This window comes from Schistocerca cancellata, chromosome 3 (assembly GCF_023864275.1).
Source record: "Schistocerca cancellata isolate TAMUIC-IGC-003103 chromosome 3, iqSchCanc2.1, whole genome shotgun sequence".
Taxonomy (NCBI): Eukaryota; Metazoa; Arthropoda; class Insecta; order Orthoptera; family Acrididae; genus Schistocerca; species Schistocerca cancellata.
This window is the reverse complement of record NC_064628.1, coordinates 858609678-858623233: the sequence shown is the minus strand read 5'-3', so window position 1 is coordinate 858623233 and position 13556 is coordinate 858609678.

Here is a 13556-nt window from a genome sequence, read left to right as displayed (position 1 = left end):
CAACATCTTAGGTCATCAGTCCCCTAGAACTTACAACTACTTAAACCTAACTAACCTAAGGACATCACACACATCCATGCCCGTGGCAGGATTCGAACCTGCGACCGTAGCGGCCGCGCGGTTCCAGACTGTAGCGCCTAGAACCGCATGACCACACCGGCCGGCTCTTGTATGCACAAATGAATCCTTTCCAGAGGGCAGTTAGCAGCATTGAGAGGGAAGACATATCAGTGAATGAGGTAAGACTCGAGCTAGAAAATATACTGAAAATTTTAGGAGAGAGAGAACAGTATGTTTTCGTTAGGTCCAAAGTTAAAGAATTAATGTCTGACCTCACACAATATCAGCAGTCTACATTTCTAGGGGAAGTCTCTCGTTTCTATCAAACTGTTATTGATTACTTGATAATATGGAGTAAGTCCTGGTCTGATATTAAAAATTTTGACTGGATTTTGCTAAAGAGTGTACCTTCATGGGAAAATGTTGAAAAGACATTCAAGTGGATGCATGAAAACACAAGCTGTAAATTGAATGAGTCCCTTCTCTTTGACCAAGTACTGAAACTAAAGTGTGTTTTGGGTGAGGTCAAAGATGAAAGTTTTGAGAATATGATGTCACATAAGAAATGCGTGTTCTTCATTCATAATTGTATTTCTAGTGAGCAGTATTCACAGTCACTGAAAATTGTGGAATTTTATTTTTCCATTCCCAGTCATAACGCCAATGTAGAGAGAGTCTTTTCCCTCATGAATTCTCAGTGGACCGAAGAAAGGAATAGGTTAACAGTAAAATCAGTTAATGCAATGATGCAAATACAGTACAATATGAAAAATATAAGTTTCAGTGAATTTCATAAACTGATTGAGAACCAAATTAAGTTCCTTTCATCTATTCAAGGTTCTGAGAAATACGATTGGTATAAGAAAAGCTCAAATGATGACAATAGAACTTCGTGTACTGAATAATGTAATGCATATTCTTATTTTTTGTAATAAATGCTTTCTTAATGAAGCAGTCCTTCCTAAACTCTGGATCATTAATTAAACGCACATTTCCCTTAGCTTATGGGCATGAGGACTCCTTATTCCTCTTATTTCCTTCGATCGGCTACGGTGACCGTAAGTTTTGTCCTGGTTTTGGATTCCGAGATTATGGCACCCTACATGAACTGATATATATTTTATGACTTTTGAACACTATTAAGGTAAATACATTGTTCGTTCTTTATCAAAATATTTCATTTGCTAACTATGCCTATCAGTAGTTAGTGCCTTCAGTAGTTCGAATCTTTTATTTAGCTGGCAGTATTGGCGCTCGCTGTATTGCAGTAGTTCGAGTAACGAAGATTTTTGTGAGGTAAGTGATTCATGAAACGTGTAGGTTATTTTTAGTAAGGGCCATTCTTTTGTAGAGATTATTGAAAGTCAGATTGCGTTGCGCTAAAAATATTGTGTGTCAGTTTAGTATTGATCAGAATAAGTAAAGAGAGAAATGTCTGAGTACGTTCAGTTTTCTCAGATGTTTGAAAATCTAATAACGTAAGGGGTTTATCAGCACAGTAACTCATTCATTTTTCTAAGGGGATGTTTCAACCTTCTACCTACTTCTCTACATAGTCGCCGCTCCGACTTACACATCTGTGGTAGAGTAGTACCAACTTTCCGGTTCCCTCGCTTTCTGTAGGTCCTCTACGCTGGACTGTAGATAGTTTTCTGTGACAAAATGTTGTCTTCATAGCCAGCGGTTCATCTGTGCAGAGATCGCAGAGAGGTAAGTGCGGTTTGTATGGTGAGTGATTAAAGACTTCTCACCGAAAATATTGCAAGAGCATTCTCATAGCCCATGCAACCAAGAACTGTTATGAAGCCGGCTGCTGTGGCGGAGCGGTTCTAGGAGCTTCAGTCTGGAACCGCGCTGCTGCTACGGTCGCAGGTCCGAATCATGCCACGGGCATGGAGGTGTGTGATGTCCTTAGGTTAGTCAGGTTTAAGTACTAAGTCTAGGAGACTGATGACCTCAGATCTTAAGTGCCATAGTGCTTAGAGCCATTTGAACCATTTTTTGAACTGTTATGATGAAATAACTGCAGGACAGTTACGTTAAGTTAGGTTGCATGAAATCAGGCGAATCTTTCAGCAGGCACTCATACTCGGCGATTGACACTATTTTCTAGGCACCCTTACGCGCTGACTGTGCGCTCAAAACTGAGAAGTATTACATGACGCGATCTACGGACATACTAGAGACACTGCGCAACACATCTGTTGAAAGCTTCATCGGATTTTCACTGTGGTTTTCATTTTGCGACCGATCGTTCCTTGCATTCCCAACAACCATCCTAATTTATTTACGAAACCACTTTTGATGTTCCATTACTCCATTTTCAGGCCCCCAGACCAACGTAAAGTGGGAGGAATCGAGTGTCGTGTACAATCATAGCAGCAGCTCGTCATTTGAAGAACGAAGTGATGGTGTCGTGTAAAACAGGGTTCTACAGATACCGATTATTTACTATTAGCTCCTGTTACGAAATGATCGCGTGGTATTGGTGGATGTTTGACCCAAGGGTGAGGCCTTATTTCATGTGACACCACATTGGGCGACTTGCGCGTCGGTGATGATGTGATGACGATGTGGACAACACAGCACCAAGTCCATGGGCGGAGCAAATCCCCGACCCGGCCGGGAATCGAAGCCACGCCTGCTGCATGGTAGGCAAGCACGTTAGCACTCAGCTAAGCAGGCGGACAGCTCCGGTTATGACTGCATGCGAGACTGTATTGCTCCCAGACTACTTTGACCAATGGGCCTGAAGATGATGTAATCGAACATCAAAACTGGTTGAGCAAATAAATTAATTGCAAATGAAACGGTTGCAGGTGCCTAGTGTTCATTTCATACAGAACAGCCGAAGTCCCTGTAACCATCTACTACAAAGACGGACATAAAAATATTAAATGTCGGCCATCAACTTGGGCTGTCTCTACTGGTCTATCTATCCGAAAAGTTTTCATCCAAGAAACGGCGAAGAAATAACACCCCGTTACGGTTACGGCTGTGTACCATTTTGTCGAAACATTATGCGCAACTGAAATTCATGGAACTGAGGTGAAACGTAAAGTTACACCATGTCCTGTTGAACTGCCCCCTTAATGCTATGCTCAGCGAAAAAGAAAGCTTCAGTAATTGTGTTGAGTATTGGGACACACCACATTTTCAGTTTCGGACCGTCCTTATCTCCTGCATCACAATACGTAGGTTCGGCGAACCGTATATCAGGATATCGTACCTGTTTACATTCCCGGAGACGTGAAAAGTCGCTTCATAAAAAAAAAAAATCCTTATTGAGGAAGCCATGGTCTACATCGACTCGTTCCACCATGTTCCAGACATCAAGGCCGGTCCTATCACGTGGCAACAAAGCTATCAGGAGGAAATGCATAGCTCTGACGTATGACTGCTTCTCTGGAAACATAACGCGCCGATTTTCGGGGGCTGCGTTGAAATGCTATGGTGTGTGTCATAGGAAGACAAGATCTGCGTCATGAGAAGGTTTAGCAGGTAATACAACACACATAAAATGTTAATTCATTTTACTAGGAAGCATCGGACATTCCTGATACACCCGCTAAACCCGCTGGGCAGAACAGGTCATAGGGTTGTGGAAAGGGCCAAAGGTTGAGGTCAGTTTCTGCTTATAATTGTCATTTACTGTAATTTAATAACCTTTACAACTAGAGTGGCACATGGACGGACCTTTACTGAATGCAACTCTTTCACGGCTGAAGCCCTCCAAACAAAAAATCTTAACAAATGAACAAGATAAAAATCCAGTTAAGGTGGCAATAAAATAATTTAAAAAGAAAACCAGAAAACATATGCAAAGTGCTATACAAATGAGTGAAGGCCACAAGTAAGTTTCAAAATTGTAAAATACATTATCATAATCTTTTAAAGGCAGAAGGCCGCAATGTTTAAGCTTGAAAGAAAAATTTAAGAATTATTTTTGCAAAATGTTCAAGAAAAAAGGAAAATAACCATAAGTCTTAAATTTTAAGCAGCTGAAAACAGATAATTAAACACCAGTGGCATTCAAAGGCCTCCAGGGAGGTCGGTGTGCCCTCGTTCACTTATGCGAGACAGGTGTTGGGCCCAACTACACTTGATCCATCGGTACCTAACCACGGGACAGCCACGCACCGACCGACACAACGACTTGCTTCCCATCAATCAGTACATGAGAACCCAAACATAAAATGTTACGGACGTAATTATCCACAATCAGATATGTACAAACACTCTGTGTTGCTCACACGAAAACCTACCCAACAGCGAACCACCGAAGGAACCACAACATGAACAGACGTGCCTTGGGTAGTTGAAACCACTACTCAACTTTGACGTCCTGGGTCGGTGAACCACGGAACTCGTAGCGATCGGACAGCTCCACACACGCCCCGATACTGCGCAGAGACCGGCAGCGGACCAGCCGACTGTAGTCTTTCGCCCCTACTGTTTAATCTATACGTCGAAGAAACAATGACGGAAGTAAAAAAAATGTTCAGCAGTAGTATTAAAAATCAAGGTGAATGAATATCAATGATAAGATTCGCTGATGTCACTGCTATCCTGAGTGAATGTGAAGAAGAGCTACAGGATCTGGGGAATGGAACGAACAATCTAATGAGTACAGAATATGCAATGAGAGGAGACCGAAGAAAGACGGAAGTAATGTGAAGTAGCAGAAATGAGAACAGCGAGAAAAGATCAGGATTGATGATCACGAAGGAAATGAAGTTTAATTGTGCTACCTAGGCAGCAAAATCACCCATGCTGGACGGAGCAAGGAGGACATCAAAAGCAGTCTAGCACTGACATATAGGACATGTGTAGCCAAGAGAACTCTAGTAGTATCACACATGGTCCGTAATATGAGCAAGATATTTCTGAGTACATGCGATTGGAGCACACCAGTGTATGGTAGTGAAACATGGACTCTGGGGAAACCGGAGCGGAAGAGAATCGAAACATTTGAGGTGTGCTACTACAGAAGAATGTTGAAAATTAAGTGAACTGTCATGGTAAAGAATGAGTAGGCTCCCCGCAGGACGGACGAGGAAAGGAATATATGGGAAACACTGACAAGAAGAAGAGACAGGGTGCTAGGATATCTGTTAAGCCATCACCGAATAACTTTAATGGTACTAGAGGGAGCTCCAGTGGTAAAATCGGCAAAGGAAACAATAAAGGATGCACCTTTCGAAAGCAATGTTTAGGGTCTATCCCATCGCTAGTCCCAGAAAATGACCATAATTTTTTTAGCATTGGTGTTTACCTTAAATTTTTTGGTGACCATGTTCTTCCATTGAGTTCCCGGGAACTTCGTCTCAGGATACAAAGATGTTCAAATGTGTGTGAAATCTTATGGGTCTTAACTGCTAAGGTCATTAGTCCCTAAGATTACACACTACGTAACCTCAATTATCCTAAGACAGCCGGCCACAGTGGCCGTGCGGTTAAAGGCGCTGCAGTCTGGAAACGCAAGACCGCTACGGTCGCAGGTTCGAATCCTGCCTCGGGCATGGATGTTTGTGATGTCCTTAGGTTAGTTAGGTTTAACTAGTTCTAAGTTCTAGGGGACTAATGACCTCAGCAGTTGAGTCCCATAGTGCTCAGAGCCATTTGAACCATTTATCCTAAGACAAACAGATACACCCATGCCCGAGGGAGGACTCGAACATCCGTCAGGACCAGCCGCACATCAGGATAGAAAAATGGCATCTGTGTCTCGACCATTGTCACAATAGATGAAACTGGCTTTGCCTGGCAACATGCCGTCGTCGGTCAGTATTCGTGGCGCCCACCTGGATGGCACTTGTAGCATTTTCGTAATTGTGTGCGCAGGTGCCTAAGAAATGCTAAATTCGGAGGTAGTGTGTTCCACAATCATCTAGCAATCCTCCAAAATAACTTTCTCTATTCTCTCGATCAAGTCGTCAGAGTGGCTGGTGCGAGGCCGAGACTGTTTGGGTTTGTTGTCACACGACGTTCTACCTTCTCTGAACTGCCACACCCACGAACGCTCTTTAGAACACATATGTGACACCATAGCCACATGTCTCACTCAACGGACGATGAATTTCAATCAGTGTCACAAATTACATGCTGTTCTTGTAGTGGAAACGTCACCGTTTAAGTACGAAAAACAGTCCTCACCCTCTCCGCTGCCGCTCGAGTTCTGTGAGCCATACGATGCTGCCATCTCCGGCGCACAAACTCAACGCGTGCACGCGTGTTTTGAAATAAACCACATGTTTCGGGTCCTGAGAAAGGAAATCGGAGGTGTTATAACTTGAATACACTTTATAAATATCCCTACATGCTAATCATTTACAAACTTTTTTTATATTTTTTAAAAATACAGGTGAGAACTAGCAAGCATTATCCACAACCTTTTACACATTCCAAAAACAAAAATGCTTCAGCCGAACAGAAGGAGTTGTTCGCAAGAAACGTTTTCACTTTGCTTTCAAAAATCAATTTTTCTGTCTGCAGGACATGTTATATCCCGAGGTAATTGATCAAAAATTTCGCTGCCAGCACTGTACACCCTTTCGTGTGATAAAGACAGTCTTAATCTGGAGTAGCAGCTGTCATTTTTCCTTCTGGTGTTGGAAACTGTATTGAACTGTAGTGAGTTATCTACGACAAACTTCATGAGGGAATAAGTATAATATGAATCTGTAGTCAAAATGCCTATCTCCTTCATCAGATGTCTGCAAGATGACCGTAGGTAAGCACCACATATTATTCTCACAGCACGTTTTTGAGGAATGGAAACTTTCTGGAAAATGATTTGCTCTGTGGTGTCACCGCCAGACACCACACTTGCCTTTAAATCGGCCGCGGTCCGTTAGTATATGTCGGACCAACGTGTCGCCACTATCAGTGATTGCAGACCGAGCGCCGCCACACGGCAGGTCTAGAGTGACTTCCTAGCACTCGCCCCAGTTGTACAACCGACTTTGCTAGCGATGGTTCACTGACAAAATACGCTCTTATTTGCCGAGACGAGAGCTTCAGCTACGTCATTTGCTACGACCTAGCAAGGCGCCATTACCAGTTACTATTGATGCTGTAAAACATGTACCGTCAAGAGCGATGTTCACCATTTATGGATTAAAGTTAAGTATTCCATCAGCTACGTCCTTTTTTGCGGCAGTCTAATTTCCTTGTCCTGTTCCAGACCTCACGGCAGCCTGCGTGAGCTAAAACGCGTGCCTTTCGGCTTCCTCTAGTATACCGGGTTGGCTCTCTTGCCAATCCACAAAATACTCCAAAACTTTTTCTATGTTGAATTTTTGAATGAAAGTATGTAAATTATATTAACTTACTGATTTGTATCTGCTCCAGATGGCTGGACGTTATATGAACTCAATTGGTTTAGGAGTACCCAAATGTACTTTTGCCAGTTTAAATTCTCATCAAAATGAACACCAAAAATTTGTGAAGTTTCCAACCTGACTACTAGTTTCACACTGTGTGTTACACTTATTATTAATTTATTACCTTTAGGTCCAAAGAACCATACATCTTGTGCTTTTTCCAAATTGAGAGCTATACCATTTGCAAAAAAAGACACAAGAATAATTTTAAGGGCCTTATTTGCCATTTGTTCTGTTAACCCATCTAGATAGCCAAGCACATTAAAGAATCGCTTCCGTTATGGGGAGGTGCACCGCCACTGGACCCAATCTGCCCAGCGGGTTAACGATGTTTGAGTGTGGTTGCCCAGATGCAACTGAATGAACACTGGGTGGGTAGCGAGACAGTTAGGGTACACACATTCAGTCACGGAAAGGGGAGGGGCAGAGGGTTAACGGGGTGGCAACAGGAAGGGCATCTGGCAACTCTTTAAATAACAAAGCCGAATCTGTCAATAACCATACCAACCCTGCGTAGATATGGGACAAAGGCACAAGAAAAAAAAATGTTACCATTTCTTCTGTTGCTCTATGTACGTTCACAAAGACTACGGTACTAGTGTCATCTGCAAAAAGAAGTAACTGCGTTTGTTTTATATTAGGCGGAAATTAGGTTTCGTATGTCAGAGACAGTAGTCGACCTAAGCCTGGGCCCTGTGGAACCCCATAACTGATTTCTTCGCATTCAGAAGAATCTCCCGTGCTTGCATAGATGGGTTATTGTACAGGGCTATTACAAATGATTGAAGCGATTTCATAAATTCACTGTAGCTCCATTCATTTACACATGGTCACGACACACTACAGATACGTAGAAAAACTCATAAAGTTTTGTTCAGCTGAAGCCGCACTTCAGGTTTCTGCCGCCAGAGCGCTCGAGAGCGCAGTGAGACAAAATGGCGACAGGAGCCGAGAAAGCGTATGTCGTGCTTGAAATGCACTCACATCAGTCAGTCATAACAGTGCAACGACACTTCAGGACGAAGTTCAACAAAGATCCACCAACTGCTAACTCCATTCGGCGATGGTATGCGCAGTTTAAAGCTTCTGGATGCCTCTGTAAGGGGAAATCAACGGGTCGGCCTGCAGTGAGCGAAGAAACGGTTGAACGCGTGCGGGCAAGTTTCACGCGTAACCCGCAGAAGTCGACGAATAAAGCAAGCAGGGAGCTAAACGTACCACAGCCGACGGTCAACAGGATGGTGGTCCACCGCACTTCCATCATGATGTTCGGCATTTCTTAAACAGGAAATTGGAAAACCGGTGGATCGGTCGTGGTGGAGATCATGATCAGCATTTCATGTCATGGCCTCCACGCTCTCCCGACTTAACCCCATGCGATTTCTTTCTGTGGGGTTACGTGGAAGATTCAGTGTTTAAACCTCATCTACCAAGAAACGTGCCAGAACTGCGAGCTCGCATCAACAATGCTTTCGAACTCATTGATGGGGCCACGCTGCGCCGAGTGTGGGAGGAACTCGATTATCGGCTTGATGTCTGCCGATTCACTAAAGGGGCTCATATCGAACATTTGTGAATGCCTAATAAAACTTTTTGAGTTTTTGTATGTGTGTGCAAAGTATTGTGAAAATATCTCAAATAATAAAGTTATTGTAGAGCTGTGAAATGGCTTCAATCATTTGTAATAACCCTGTACTTATGATTAACAGGCCGTCTACATTACGGTGTCGCGGTCTCCTTCTATAAAAACTGAGTGCAATGACACTGCTCCTGGGACAACGTAACGTCACTCAGTGCGTCGAAGTCGTCCCGCCTCAGTGAACGCAACTTCCCTTTACGTAATATCTCTGACGACCGAGCTGCGCAGTCGGAACACTTTTTCCTCTGATTCCGTCGGTAAACCTCTCACCAATTATACAACATACGTGGTGCGAGCTACCTCACAGCTTTGAGCAGGCGACGTACAACGTAAACGCGTTGCGTAAGCGCTACAGAGGCTAGCGGCTTCCACGCTGAGCGGGTTGATCGCTGCCACTTCAAAGGAGCCCTCCCCCCCTCCCCCCCCCCCCCCCACAGCCCGTAACGCCTTAGTTCCCAGCCCGACACCTGCTCCCAGGGAAATCCCCAAAGTGTTATTTTGTCGTCTGGTGTTTGCTTCCCACGACCATGCTCTATCTCTCCCTCCCCCCTTGCCCTTAGATCTACACCAGCCCGCTCTCGTAACTGCAAACACTGTACATGTAATCTGCAATTTCACGGTCCATTTGCTTCACCAGCAGCGAGTTATGAGCAATTGCACAACTTGCATTTAGAAAGTTGTGTGATGATACGTCTGGTATTCTCTGTAACTATAAATTAAAACCCTACAAGCTGATTTTCGCAACTTGCGGAATGAAGTTGTTACCTGTATCATTTTAACATTATTCAGTGTATTAGAGCCCCTAGGGAATTTCTTGTTCTCCTTCGTTTTAAATATTATCTTAGAAGGAGTTTTACTCATTGATGTACCGGCCAACTCAAACTTCTCCTTCGGACTTAGGCGTCCTCAAACAGAAGTATTTTAGAGGATTGTGATCATTACACTGTTTGCCCGACTATTGACACCAGTTCTGAGAACTCGACTGCGCGCCGGCCGGGGTGACCGAGCGGTTCTAGAAGCTACAGTCTGGAACCGCGCGACCGCTACGGTCGCAGGTTCGAATCCTGCCTCGGGCATGGATGCGTATGATGTCCTTAGGTTAGTTAGGTTTAAGTAGTTCTAAGTTCTAGGGGACTGATGACCTTAGAAGTTAAGTCCCATAGTGCTCAGAGCCATTTGAACCGTTTTGAACTTGACTGCGCCTTCCCTGTTAAATAACACCTCAGTTGCCATCGCGAAGATGAACTAAACCTAGGTCAGGTATGTGATGTCAACGCGAACACAGCTACAGTTCCACTTATATAAGTCCATTCTAAATTACGTGTTACGTAGGGTTACATGAATTACACAATATACAGCACAGACAAGAAGACGACAAACGCTTTTGAGATGTGGTTTTACACGGGGTCGCGTTGAAGCGCCTACGTGTGATTGTAAGGGTCCTGGTTTTTTACTGTTGCGCGCGGGATTGCTTAACATGCATGGGGAATGGTCAGATCCTAGTATCTGCGTTAGCTAGACTCAGACACTTGGCGTCCCTATTCGCGGCCCATACTGTGGCTAGAATGACTGCCCGTTAGACTTGGGCACTGTTTCTATGTTTCGATACAGTGTATCGATACCTGGAACTGTTTCAGTGTTTCGGAACGGCTATGGTTCACTGTTTCGAAACAGAAGTGTTTCATTCCGCCCTTGTCTCGGATCTCGAGCCAGACACAGAAACTGTATCGTTGTTTCAAAATAAGACTGTTTCAGTCCACCTGCGCCTGGAACGGACTAATTGTATCGAAACAGTGATGTTTCATTCCGCTCTGTGTCGGACGAGATTCGGGCTCTTCACAGGTACTGAAACACAACATACTACTTCATGAAACACTTTCAAGAGTGTCGAAATCTTTTGACAAGCAATAGCATGAAGCTCAAGATATCCGAAAATAAAGCTTCGTTTCTGGCTGACTGTCCTATTCCGAAATGGCGTAACATCTGCTTTATAAACACTAACCAGACAATAAAACAACGCATACTATTCGCATTCAAAATAATAAATATGTGAAAATCATTCAGTTAAATTACACTTTTTTTATAACATACGCTTCTCTGTTCATGTACAGTAATCATATTAAGAAACGCAACTAAGACTACAACATTTTAAATAAAAAAGGCGTAGAGTGACAGTTATTAGACATGTATATAAATTTGATGTAGGTATAATTGCAAGCAATCTGTTTGACATATCACTGATAGTGTAACGGTGAACGGGAAGCATCGTAAATTCATAGTAACGGTTCGAAACACCTTGAAACACAATTTTTTTCTGTTATATTTTGTTATTTATTCGAATTATTTGGCGTTATTTGTGAGTCTATAGTCACTGTGTCTATTATCCACAATGATTCCCTTTGTGTGCATGGAAATTAGCAGGATGGGTATATTAGCCATACTAATGGAATGTGGGAATCCCAGTAGCATATCTGTTGTTTCTGCTGTTTGCTCCCACCTCCAGTTCCCTTCGTGGTGGTTCTTCTGTCTTCAGCTAAGGCTTTCCTCAGCCAATTGAAAAGTATGAAAGTCACATGACACAAAAGCAGCGCATTTGCTGCAGGAAATACGAAACTGCAAGGCGCCTAAGTGATAGTTTCATACTTTCTGCGATATGATTAGCGCTCTCGCAACTCATTTGTGTTTATATGGACATACTTATACAGTAGACATTCAAGATGATAAAATGTGTAGGTTTATTAGATTACAAAACAAACTGTTTCACTGTTTCGAAACACCGTATGGAAACATTTCATTGTACTGTTTCATTTGTTTCGAAACATTTACGTGTTTCAGTTTGCCCATCTCTACTGCCCGTTGTCTGTATTCAGCTTGTATACTTCCGTTAATGCGCTACGCGTCCGCTATGCCATCACGCCTCATTCATTCAGTCGGTGGTCAGTGGTCATAACGTTTTAGCTTGTCAGTGCATGTATAAGGCAATTCAGTTTTATCTACATGCATAATAACTAAACGAGAAACAGTTTTTTGTGGTCCTTGTACTGCTTCATGTTTTTTCCGCTAATAGTAGATTCTGTCTGCAAATTCAGGTGAGCGTTTATAACACCACGAGTGTGGAAATGCATGTCGTGGTGTTAGGTGTTACACAGGGTTTGGTACTTCTGATCCATCAGATTCCTGGTTCCCATCTTTGTCGTACGTAATACACAACTCTATATGTACTTCACGTAATAAATCTTACGCTTATTGAAAGAAGAAATTTCTATCCGGCAACTGGTTTACGAATGATAAAATTTTCCATCATGAATTTCCATCTAGTGGCCATTTTTAAGTCGCTACGAAGCAGCTTAGTACAGGACCGTCCCTGTGTTCATCAGAGTATCGTGTAAAAACGTGAAGTACTTTAGTCAAGTACTTTTCAAGACTTTTGGCAGCAACTATAAATTGTCTTTACATTGTAGTATAGGTAAGGTATCCGTCCTATGAGTCGTCGCAAGCATTCTCTCTCGTGTTTCGGCGCATATTAGCAGTTTCACTTTTTCAGTGTGTAGCTGGAGTTAGCCTGAACCTTCCATGCTCATTAGGTAAACTCGTAGCAGCACAAAAAGGACGAGCCACAGTGGAGCAAATGCTTCAAATTGTGCAACAATATCGTAAAAAAGTAGCGTCACAATATTACGACCATAAGTGTTGCGACCTCCAGTACCTCAATGATTCTAACTGCGATTTGTGTAATCTACTTTTCTTTTAAAAGAAAAACTGTACACAAATCTGAGTTACCACTTCACCAGATATCCGTTGATTGGTTTATCAATAAAAATAAGGGTTAATAAGCGAAGACATAGATAACGAATTACGTATTAAATTAGTGGATGAGACTGTAATTATGTGAAAGACTGTACTAGGACTTAACGAGACAAAGCTGGTACATGGAACGATCATGAAATGTAGTCCTTCAGGATCAATAGTACGCCCCGATAGCTGAGTGGTCAGCGTGACAGATTGCCGGGTTGGATTCCCGGCTGTGTCGAAGATTTTCTCCGCTCAGGGACTGGTTGTTGTGTCGTCGTCATCGTCATTTCATCCTCATCTGGCGCGCAGGTCGCCCATTGTGGCTACGAATGTAATAAGACCTGCACCAAGGCGGCCGGACCTGCCCCGCAAGGGGCCTCCCGGCCAATGACGCCAAACGCTCATTTCATTTCTTTAATTGTGAAACACAATTCTCTGTGGGACCGAGAGAATAACTAAAAATAGTATAACAGTTGATGTAAAACATGAATGAAATTGTTCCAGGGATACAACGAGCAAAACGTTTGAGGTGAATTTACTAAAGGACAGGGGGGGGGGGGGGGTGTTATGCCCCACAATGATATTCCCGGCAGATGTGAAAATTTGTAAAGTTTCTCCTATCAGTGCTAGAGCCAAAAGTCACAGGAGGCTAGAATGAAATAACTAGACTGGAGTAACAA